This window comes from Primulina eburnea, chromosome 2 (assembly GCF_022965805.1).
Source record: "Primulina eburnea isolate SZY01 chromosome 2, ASM2296580v1, whole genome shotgun sequence".
NCBI classification, from domain to species: domain Eukaryota; kingdom Viridiplantae; phylum Streptophyta; class Magnoliopsida; order Lamiales; family Gesneriaceae; genus Primulina; species Primulina eburnea.
The window spans coordinates 12,558,024-12,571,015 of NC_133102.1; positions in this window are offsets into that span (position 1 = coordinate 12,558,024).

Consider the following 12,992-nt stretch of genomic DNA (forward strand, 5'->3'; position numbering starts at 1 on the left):
ATCATAATATTTATTCTCTAAACTAAAAAAAATAGAATAGAAAATAAATAAAATTTTATGCATGACAATATAGGTACATAAAGCGGTGTTTATGCAATCTACATGACATGATGCATGAATAAAACTAATTTCGCAATTAAAGCCATATAAGCAATAATTAGCAAGAACAAATTTATGGCCCAACCTAGACACAAAAAAAAAATTAAGATCTAATTGATCCCAATTTGGCCCAATTCTTCAATTTTTAAAAAATGTGTCCAGTCCAAGTTATTAATCCAGCAACCTGGTTTGGCCCATGAATAATTTTCCGGATCCAATCCAAAAGCCCATGACCCGAACCCGTGACCAAGAACCCGCGATCCATCTTCTGCAACCCTACAGGAAAAAATGCCGCCACCGCTGGAATCACCGGAAACCTGCGGACGTGAAGATCTCCACCGCGCTAGTCACTGGGAAACCACCAAGACACCATATCCATTTCGAAATCGAAAATAGATGCCCGATTTTTCCAGATCCAGTGCATAAAAATGGTTATTTTCGCATCTCTTTCGCGCCCGCTCCACCGTGAAGAACAACGCATGAGGAGGACCGCAAACCACCTTCGCATACATTCCTCATCCTCGCAGCCGCGTGCTTTCGATTGTGCGATCTAGATTTTCTTTTTCATGGGTTTTCGGAATTTACAGAATAGGTCCCTGACGTTTTGAAGAAGACACACTCTGGTCCCTGGAATCCTTTGGACTAAATTTACTTCTGGTCCTTATGGTTTTAATTGAAATTGCATCTGGCCCTCCAGTTCTTTAAACAGAAACAGAAAAGCCCAAATCCGAAAAATACAATAAAAATTACTCGAAAATAGAAAAAGGGAAACATGGAGTCGTACTCCACCCCCTTGGTTGCAGACTCGAAAATACGAAATACAATTTCACCAAAAAAACTATGGCCATAAACTGTTCAAAATAAATAAGTCAATCCATTCAAACCACAATCACATAAATATAAAACTGTTTTAAACTAAAACATGCATAAATAATTAATTAATTTGAAATACACAAAACAATATCAAAACCCGTGGATCTGATACCATATGTGTAATGCCCGAGATTTATTTTGCTGATAATCTGCGATTATTGATTTTGAATTGATATGGTTATGAAGGATAATTCCGAGACACGAATTGAGGTAGTGTGTGATATCGAATGTGTGAGACCGACGCGCGTATATGCGCGAGATGGGCAGAGGACCTCGCGCATATGCGCGAAGAGTGTGCGCGCATATGCGCGAGCTGTGCGGGAAGAATTGTGCGGATCAGTAGGTCTCGCACATATGCGCGGAGGTGGTGCGCGCATATGCGCGAGCTGCCGAGAAGAAATGTGTCGACACAGAGTGTCTCGCGCATATGCGCTGAGGAGGGTCGCGCATATGCGCGAGACGTGCAGCTTAAAGAAGTGTGCCACTTGTTCTTTCTCATGCAATATATATAGGTACAATGCAATTGTTCCACCAGACGTTGGAAAGAAGACCGAGGAGATTAGGAAGAATTCTCAAGTTCTTAATTCTAGCATTTGATTTTACGGAAGATCCGTCCGTTACATTTTCGATCCGACTTCAGTACTCTGTTCCTACCGGAAAAGACTTCAACTGGACGTCAGTTTTACTACTTTTTGATATGATCTGAAAATATGTTATTGAAGGAATCAGATATGATTCATATATGGTGTTTTTGATATAGTAGACATCGTATAATCGAAACTGGATTGAAGAATAGATATCGTATGAAATTGTTATGATTTATCACATTTGATTCGATTGAGATATACAGATTTGATATCAGAATATGTCTGTTGATCGAGTATGAATTGAGATTGATATTTGTATTGCTGGGTATGTTGAGATTGTGCCGTTATACCGTTGAAACAGAATTAGACTTAATTCTGAATTATATCTGGTATTGTTTGGGGGTATATATTGATATGGTATTCCTCGATTGTCATTGCCAGATTGAGTAATGACAAGCTTCGAATTCGAGGCATCGACTTCGTCAGATCGACAGAAAGAAAGGTATAAATCAATGTTAACCGAGAGATCGACTCGAGTCAGATTGGACTTGAGTTTCCCAACAACCACATACTTTACTTCATTGCATTGATGTTTGCAATTTATGAGATTGATATGCTTAGTTTATTGAGTTATAGCAGAGCTTGTATTGAGTCATGGGCGGAGATGCCTAGTCTTTGGCGGATATGCCAAGACACTGGATGTTTGGTTTATATCGATGTTGCGTAGGAGCATATCAGCTTTTATTGTAGAGATTCGGTATATTGTGCCAATGTCCAGGAACCGGGATCCCTAGATTAGAGATGAGTCGAGTCTGAGATGACGAGTCACTAGTTGATTTACAGATTTATATCGATTCATGTCTTTCAAATTTTGATACATGTTATTGATATCTATTTCATGCTTTTATATCTGTTATATGATTGCATGTATACATTTTTTATACTGAGATTATATTCTCACCGGAGCTATCCGGCTGTTGTCGTGTTTGTGTGTGCGCATGACAACAGGTGGGACAAGATTAGGGTCAAGAAGAGGATGAGAGAGTGCAGTTAGCGTGGAGATCTGGATCCGAAGTAGAATAGGATTCGGCACTTGGTATATAGTAGTTGAACCATAGTTTTATTTTAATGTAATTGTAAAAGACTTGTACTTATGTTGATGTTTGTATCAGATTGATTCCATTACGTTCCGCATTGTATTTTAAAAAAAAATTAGACCCTGTTTATCTTAATTGATATAATTATTCCCAAAGATGATGAAGAAATGAATTAGCGTCCGGGTCCCCACAGCAGGTGGTATCAGAGTAGTAGGTTCCTTAGAGTGAGATAGAAGGAAGTGAACGGGGTAGATTGAGTTTTCTTTCCTGCTTCTACATGCTAGCATTGCATTATGCTTTATTGCTTTGAAATACATGTTAGTTGATTTACCTGATTTGATTGGTAATATGTATTGTTTGAGAATGAATCAGAACCGATTCTTGATCAATGGTAACATGATCAGAAAGGGACTGAGATAGATTTGTCAAATTTTATTGCTAACCCTTTTGATAATCAGATATGCCTCCTCGAAGAGTCCCAGAATAGGTCAGTACTTCGGCTAATCCGATGGATGTGACAGTAACTCCGATGGAAACGCTACTGAAGAGATTTCAGTCGTTCAAACCGCCAACCCTAAAAGGAACAGAGACTTCTGTTGATTGTGAGTGTTGGTTAGATGATATTGAAATGTTGTTTGATTTCTTGGATTACACAGATGAGCTCCGAGTCAGACTGATTGGGCACCAGTTGCATTACGTTGCAAAGAACTGGTGGATCATGACGAAGAGGGCTTTGGAGCATTGAGGTACGAATATTACTTGGAATGTCTTTAAGACTGAGTTTTATCAGAGATTTTTCCCAGTTTTGTACAGAAAAGACAAGGGTGCAGAGTTTGCAAATCTGAGACAGGGTCAGTTGAACATTGAAGAATATGTGGCCAAGTTCTCTACTTTGCTGCGATTTGCTCCGCATGTTGCTGAGAATGATGAAGTTGTGGCTGATCAGTTCATCAATGGGTTGAATCCCGAGTCTTTTACACTGGCGAACACAGGGCGACCGAACTACTTTGTTGATGCCCTGAACAGAGCCAAAGGAGCTGAAGCGGGCCTGATTAGGCAGAAAAGAGCTTCCTATGTTCCTCCAGCACCGAGACCTGAACAACCCCCTCCCAGATTTGACAGTGGCAGCAGCAGTGGTTGTAAGAAAGACTATCTAAAAGCCAGAGGAAGACAGTTTAAGAAGTCTGGCAGCAATTCTTCTAGCTCCAGTGGTTCCCAACAGAGCCAGAGTTATACCGGGACTTATTACAGAACTTGCAGAGGGGGACATCCGACCGAGCAATGCCAGGGAGTGATTGGTAGTTGCCGTATTTGTATACAGCAGGGACAATTTGCCAGAGTTTGTCCACAGCGAAGTTCCCAGGGATCCCAGGGAGCAGAATCAGCTGGATTAGTGGCCCAAACTAATAGACGATCATCAGCTGTTCATTCTTTCCAGCCCCCACCGACTACTACTCCGTCATAGCAGAGGCCAGGAGGAGGCCAGACAGTTAGCCAGCCTCCTAGACAGCAGGCTAGAGTATTTGCTTTGACAGAGTAACATCCCCAAGAAGCATCAGATGATGTTGTTGCAGGTAACTGTTCTCTTTGTGGTTACCCTGCTTATGTGTTGATAGATACGGGTGCTTCTCATACATTTATTTCTGAACGATTTGCATTGATTCATGCATTGCCTGTGAAGTCATTATCTGTTGTAGTGTCTGTCTCTTCTCCTTTGGGGACATGTTTGATATCAGTGAAGTCTGTTAAACATTGTATGCTACTGTATGACGGGCATGAGATTGATTTAGATTGTATTGTGCTTGGTTTGTCTGATTTGATTGTATTATCGGTATCGATATGCTGACCAAGTACAGAGCTACCGTTGATTGTTTCCATAAGATTGTGAGATTTAGACCTGAAATGGCATGAAAAGTGAAAATTTTACGGTAAGGGTTCTAGATCTAGAATTCCTTTGATATCTGCTATGTCTATGACTCAATTGTTACAGAAAAGAGCAGAGGGATTCCTTGTCTATTCAGTAGATGTACTGAAGTCGAGTCCATCATTGGCACACCTGCCAGTGGTATGTGAGTTTGCTGACGTCTTCCCAAATGAGATTCCGGGTTTGCCTCCAGTCAGAGAGATAGACTTCAGCATTGAATTGGTACCAGGTACAGTTCCAATTTCTAGAGCTCCGTACAGAATGGCACCAATTGAATTGAAAGAGTTGAAAGAGCAGTTAGAAGATTTACTGGCCAAGTGGTACATCAGACCGAGTGTTTCTCCTTGGGGTGCTCCAGTGTTGTTTGTGAGAAAGAAGGATGGTTTAATGAGACTCTGCATTCACTACCGGCAACTGAACAAGGCTACGGTAAAGAACAAATATCCTTTGCCTCGTATAGATGATTTATTCGATCAGTTGCAGGTTTCTTCTGTATATTCCAAGATCGATTTGAGATCTGGATATCATCAGCTGAGAGTCAGAGATTTTGATATTTCGAAGACAGCTTTCAGAACCAGGTATGGACATTATGAGTTTATTGTCATTCCGTTTGGTTTAACAAATGCTCCAGCTGTGTTTATGGGTTTGATGAACCGTGTGTTTCAGAAGTACCTTGATGATTTCGTGATTATTTTTATCGATGATATTTTGATTTATTCCAAGAATGTGATTGATCATGCCGAACATTTGAGAATTGTTTTGAGAACTCTGAGGGCTGAAAAACTGTATGCAAAATTGTCGAAATGTGAGTTTTGGCTGAGACAGGTTGTATTTCTGGGTCACATCATATCCAGAGACGGAATTTCTGTTGATCCTAGCAAGGTTGAGGCCGTGATCAGTTGGCTGAGACCGACATCTGAGATAGAGATACGCAGCTTTATGGGTTTGGCAGGTTATTATCGACGATTTATTAAAGATTTCTCTATCATTGCTAAACCTATTACGCAGCTGACTCATCAGAATGCCCCATTTGTTTGGTTAGAGGAGTGTGAATCTAGTTTCTTAGAGTTGAAGAAGAGGTTAACCAGTGCTCCAGTGTTGACTATTCCATCAGGTACTGGTGATTTTGTTGTATATTGTGATGCTTCTCACAGAGGATTGGGTTGTTTTTTGATGCAGCGATGTCATGTCATTGCTTATGACTCGAGACAGTTGAAGCCACATGAATCTCGCTACCCAATTCATGATCTTGAATTGGCAGCCATCGTCTTTGCATTGAAGATATGGCGACATTATCTATACGGTGAGAAGTTTGAGATTTATTCTGATCACAAGAATCTGAAATATTTGTTTCACAGTCAGAGTTGAATATGAGGCAACGAAGATGGCTTGATTTATTGAAAGATTTTGATTGTGAAATCAAGTACTATCCGGAAAAGTCCAATGCAACAGCTGATGCACTGAGTCAAAATGTATGTTCTATGTCCTTATCGACTATTGGTGTTTCAAATTTTATTGAAGATTGTTGTTTGTCTGGATTATTATTTGAGACAGATTGTAGACCGTTGAGATTATATGATGTTCAACTCGAACCAGAGCTGATTTTGAGAACTAAAGCGGCTCAGAAAGTTGATCAAAACATTCAGAACTCGATTGCGATGGTCAGAGCAGGGCATCGATCCAAGTATCAGGTTCGTGGCAGTGTTTTATATGTGAATAATCGTCTTGTTGTGCCAGATATTTCAGATTTGAAACGATACATATTTTCAGAAGCGCATAGCGGTCGATTCAGTATTCATCCTGGTGTCAGAAAAATGTACAATGATTTGAAAAGACAGTTTTGGTGGAAACAGATGAAATCAGATATCGCAGAGTTTGTTTCCAGATGTCTGAATTGCCAACAGGTAAAAGCAGAAAGAAATAGACTAGGAGGTTTGTTACAGAGCTTGTCGATTCCTGAATGGAAATGGCATCACATTTCCATAGACTTCGTGACGAAATTACCGCGTTCCTCCCGAGGTTGTGATGCGATTTGGGTGGTGATAGACAGATTGACCAAATCAGCATGTTTTATTCCGTACAAGATGACGTATAGACATGACCAGATGGCAGAGATCTATGTCAAAGAAGTGGTCAGATTGCACGGAGTGCCGAAGTCGATAGTATCAGATCGTGATCCTCAGTTTACTTCGCACTTTTGGCACAGTCTGCAGTAGGCTCTAGGTACGAAGTTACATCTTAGTGCCGCATATCATCCACAGACCGACGGACTGTCAGAGCGGACTATCCAGACACTGGAGGATATGCTTAGAGCTGTAGTGCTAGATTTTGGCACTGGTTGGCAAGATTCTTTGCCACTTTGTGAGTTTTCCTACAACAATAGCTATCAGACGAGTATAGAGACGGCACCGTTTGAAGCGTTGTATGGTAAGAAGTGCAGATCCCCTCTGTATTGGGATGATATATCAAAGGTACCTGAGATTGGACCTGATACGATTCTAGAGATGACAGAGAAAGTGAAGCTGATTCAGAAGAGAATGAAGACAGCTCAAGACAGACAAGCCAAATATGCCAATGTTCGACATAGACCGTTGATATTTGAGGCAGGAGACCAGTATTCTTGAAGATTTCTCCTTTCAAAGGCGTTGTTAGATTTGGCAGGAAAGGGAAGTTGTCTCCACGATACATCGGTACGTATGAGATTAACGAGAAGATAGGAGATCGTGCCTATCGACTCGCATTACCGCCTTCTCTATCTGGAATACACGATGCCTTTCATGTATCTTTATTGCAGAAATATCTTCCTGATGCTTCACATGTTATTCAGCCAGACGAGGCTGAACTTGATGAGACACTGTGTTACTTCAGGAATCTGATTCAGATTCTCGATCGTAAAGAAAAGCAACTCAGAACGAAGACTATTCCGCTTGTGAAAGTTCAGTGGAGTCGTCATGGCATTGAAGAAACTACCTGGGAGACTGAGTCAGATATGAGACAGAGATTCCCAGAGTTATTTCATTAATGTGATTTTTCTGATTAGCTTATGTTATATATTTCTTTCTGATATTATTTGATTGCATGTGATTTCGGGGACGAAATCGTATCTTATGGGGGGAGAAATGTAATGCACGAGATTTATTTTGCTGATAATCTACGATTATTGATTTTGAATTGATATGATAATGCAGGATCATTCTGAGACACGAATTGAGGTTGCGTGTGATATCGAATGTGCGAGTACAGAATACCTCGCGCATATGCGCGCGTTGGAATGTGCGAGGACAGAATACCTCACGCCTATGCGCGGAACCGACGTGCGCATATGCACCAGATGGGCAGAAGACCTCGCGCATATGCGTGAAGAGTGTGCGCGCATATGCGCGAGCTGTGCGGGAAGAATTGTGCATAGACAGTAGGTCTCGCGCATATGCGCAAATGTGGTGCGTGCATATGCGCGAGCTGCCGAGAAGAAATGTGTCGAGACAGAGTGTCTCGCGCATATGCACCGAGGAGGGTCGCGCATATGCGCGAGACGTGCAACTTAAAGAAGTGTGTCACTTGTGCTTTCCCATGCAATATATATATATATATATATATATATATATATATATAGGTACAATGCAATTGTTCCATCAAATGTTGGAAAGAAGACCGAGGAGATTAGGACAAATTCTCAAGTTCTTAATTCTAGCATTTGATTTTACGGAAGATCCGTCCGTAACGTTTTCGATCCGACTTCAGTACTGTGTTCCTATCGTCAAAGACTTCAACTGGACGTAAGTTTTACTACATTTTGATATGATCTGAAAATATGTTATTGAAGGAATCAGATATGATTCATATATGGTGTTCTTGATATAGTAGACATCGTATAATCGAACCGGATTGAAGAATAGATATCGTATGAAATTGTTATGAATTATCAGATTTGATTCGATTGAGATTATACAGATTTGATATCAGAATATTTCTGTTGATCGAGTATGAATTGAGATTGATATTTGTATTGTTGGGCATGTTGAGATTGTGCCGTTATACTGTTGAAACAGAATGAGACTGAATTCTGAATTATATCTGGTATTGTTTGGGGGTATATATTGATATGGTATTCCTCGATTGTCATTGCCAGATTGAGTATTGACAAGCTTCGAATTCGAGACATCGACTTCGTCAGATCGAAAGAAAGAAAGGTATAAATCAATGTTAACGGGGAGATCGACTCGAGTCAGATTGGACTTGAGTTTCCCAAAAACCACATACTTTACTTCATTGCATTGATGTTGGCAATTTATGAGATTGATATGCATAATCTATTGATTTATAGCAGAGCTTGTATTGAGTCATGGGCGGAGATGCCTAGTCTTTGGTGGAGATGCCAAGTCTTTGAAGGATATGCCAAGACACTGGATGTTTTGTTTATATCGATGTTGCGTAGGAGCAGATCGGCTTTTATTGCGGAGATTCTGTATATTGTGCCAATGTCCAGGAACCGGGATCTCTAGATTAGAGATGAGTCGAGTCTGAGATGACGAGTCACTAGTTGATTTACAGATTTATATCTATTCATGTCTTTCAGATTTTGATACATGTTATGGATATCTATTTAATGCTTTTATATCTGTTATATGATTGCATGTATACATTGTTTATACTGAGATTATATTCTCACCGGAGCTATCCGGTTGTTGTCGTGTTTGTGTGTGCTAATGACAACAGGTGGGACAAGATTAGGGTCAAGAAGAGGATGAGAGAGTGCAGTTAGCGTGGAGATCTGGATCCGAAGTAGAATAGGATTCAGCACTTGATATATAGTAGTTGAACCCTAGTTTGATTTTAATGTAATTGTACAAGACTTGTACTTTTATGTTGATGTTTGTATCAGATTGATTCCATTACATTCCGCATTGTATTTTAAAAAAAATTAGAATTTGTTTATCTTAATTGATATAATTATTCCCAAAGATGATTAAGAAATGAATTAGCGTCCGGGTCCCCACAATATGTTAGCCAAGATCGAGAAGATCGGATCACAAAAATTCATTTGTTGTGATTTCAATCATCTCTTCTTCACAGAATCGATTGTTCTACGTATTTAACATGAATTAATTAATTACAGCACACAGAAATTAGAGAATTACCCTTGAAGCGTGTTCTCGATCTTTCTTTGCACTAGATCTACGCTCCAAACCTCCAAGCCTTCTCCGGTGTTCTCTCAAACTCTAAACGTAGGATTATGTGTGGTTACTAGTTACAATATCACATATATATAATATATATTTGTATTATCTTGTAACATAAAAGATAATGACAATATCTTTTAAAATATAAATTTAAATGGACAGGATATATTATACTATATCTAGAAGATTATATGATAAACTTCCATGCAATATAATAGTCCAGATAAATTTATCTCACATATACCATAAATTATAACTCATATAATTTATCCGAGTTTATATTAGAGTCACCAAAAGGACCTGGTCGGATTCAATTAAATTAAGCTCCAATAAATTAATTTGATCCAATCAACACATGATTAATCAAAATAATTTATTAATCTTGTTCTACTTCACTAAAATAATAAGATTGCACTCTCAAATTAATTGATATTACTGAAGCACAAAATCAATAATTATATCCTCTGATTTATCGACCCAACAGCGCCATGCGCACAGCGCACCTGCCAGCGCCCGATTGGATCGGGTAGTGGGCGGGCGGCGCGGGAGGGTACCCAAGAACGTCTCGGGCACCGCGCTGGGTCGTGGGCTTGAATTGTTCGGGCCACAGGCGATTTTCTGATTTTTTAAAATTTTGGGTTAAATTGATATTTTGTGAAAATACGGACAATTTTACCCCTGAAATAATTTTGATAAAATCAATTTCTTACAAAATAAATAACTAAAATATGATTTTAATTATTTATGGTAAAAGGTGTTTTTCAAGAAATTTAATTATTTGAAATTAAATAAAAGTGTTTATTTAATTTAATAATTATGACGGTTAGTGATACTTTACGAGATACACGATTTATTGATAATATGTGATATATCGGATTTATATAATATATGATATTATATGTTAAAGGGATGATCGAGGACCATGACCAATGTGCTAGGTGTATGTTTGGATATTTTACGTGTAATATTTTTATTATTTGATAATTAAAAGTAGACCTGGTTTATGGTCCGTTCTCACCCCCTAAATTTGTATCCCAATGTGCCATGGATATTTTATGTAAATATTAAAATTAGTGCGAGATCAAGATTTGAAGACGGTGGACCCGATCCTCAGAAGGAGTTTTGAAGATCGAAGACATGTAAAATATTGGAAGCTTATGTAATATTGCATTTTCATCCCTGCATTTACCTAGGTTATGGACATTGATCCGTATGTGGCTCGTACGGATCAATTAGCTCTCGGTTATCGATCATCCTTTATTATTTATGATGTGTGTGATATATTATAAATAATCAGTATGTGCGTTATTATTAATATAAGGACAAGAGTTGCATGAATCCGGTAATCATACAAACAATCATGACACGAGTTTTAAAATAATGATTAGACAAATTTTTATAATTAAAATCCCTCATTTTGGATGAGATCCAAAATTTAAATCAAGCCCATTAAAAGGATAATTAAAAGAAAGTTTAATAATTCATTGTCTTCCATCAACGGTGATTGCATGATGAACGCTACCTGCGGTCAGTGTCTGGCTCATATTATTGGGAATGCCTGGACGCCAGAAAGCTATGACTTCCACTGACATATTTGATGTCAACTATGTGTAACTCCCATGATTTCGGCTCATATTATTGGGGGATCACATGGCGACCGTCCATTAAGGTTCAATATTGATGGGCCGGGCTCGGCACGTGAAGAGAAAGGAGATCATATTATTGGACCCTCCTCAAACGTGAGGCAAAATTACGTAAAGGTTGCAAGGAGTTGCAATCGGGCTCTACATTTTGGAAGTTCTGATTGGCTGATATTATTCGGGATCATAATTTCGCAATTGGACCTTGCGTACTCACTAATGGATTTCCCGTTTTTCATCAGAGGGTGGTGAAAATGTCAAAATAGTGGGAGGCAATTCGTAAAAACAAAAGTCCATATTTTATGTCTTACAAAATATTTTAAAATAGTCGGTAACGTTTATTCTGTTTCCATATCAGTATATTTATGATTTTGTCGCATAATTCATATATGTTATTAAAACAAGCTAACCAAACACTAATTTTCAAGATTGGCTGGGAAAATTGTTCTAAATTCGGAAAAAATAACAATCACACTAATGCCAGTCGTGCTGAACTGACAAAGCATGCAATATGGTGGGACCATATTATGAAACTTAAAGTGTTATATGCTCGCTTCTATGTCAAATGAACTGTAGAGACAGTTTGAGGAAATTTTGAATGCTGTTGACATTCAAATACACATGCAAGAGTTGCATAGTGCATGAAACTCGCATAATGATGCACGCCACTTTCAAGGAACACATGACTACACACATGCAAGATGGAGCTCTTGCCCATGAGCATGGTGTAAGTATGATTGGGCCTAATGAGAATGTGGTGGGCCTGGAATTTGACAAGACCTGATAATTTAGAACATGTATATTTCACTACAAGAAATCTGGACATAAGAAATTATATGGGCCAGAAATGTTTTGGAAATGATAAGTGAATTTCCAAGTAAACATAATTTCAACAACAACCAAAAGAAAACAAGATAGTCTAAACCAATCACATTTGTGACTGATGTGAATCTGGCCGGGCATGGCGTTCAAAGGACGGCTAAGGAAGTTCAAAGAGGCCCTACAAGGATTGATGAGCAAGGAAGTAGGTCTCGTGATGCATGGGAGTGCGTGGGAAAAGCCAAAGGACATTATTCAAGCATTGTTCAAAAGACCCGAGGCTGCACGGACCCAAGCACGGACCTGCACACGGGGTCCGTGCCCAGTACAGTCGAGAAGGAGAAACCAGTCTACACGGACCCGAGCACGGGGTCCGTGTCCATTGTTTTCCGGAGAGTAATTTTACAGAGCCTACACGGACCCTTACCCGGCGGTATACATGGGGTCCGTGCCCTTTAGTTTTGGCGGAGATTTATTTTCCTATTTTAGAGTTTTAATTATTTTGTCAAGTAGATTTGATATCTTTAAATATGCAATTTTTATTTAGGGTTTTGTTAACTATATATAAGTTAGAATACCATGTAAATTTTTAACTTTTGTTCATTATTGAGTTTATGAAAATTCCTTTGAGAATTCTCTCAACACAAGCTTAAGTTTCGTTATAACTTTTGCGTTGTATCAAATCAAACTTATCAAAAGATTTATCTTTTGTGGCGTTTGTCAATCGAATATCACGAGGGTTGCCAAGGACGGGTTCTTTGGAGGTTCTCTTG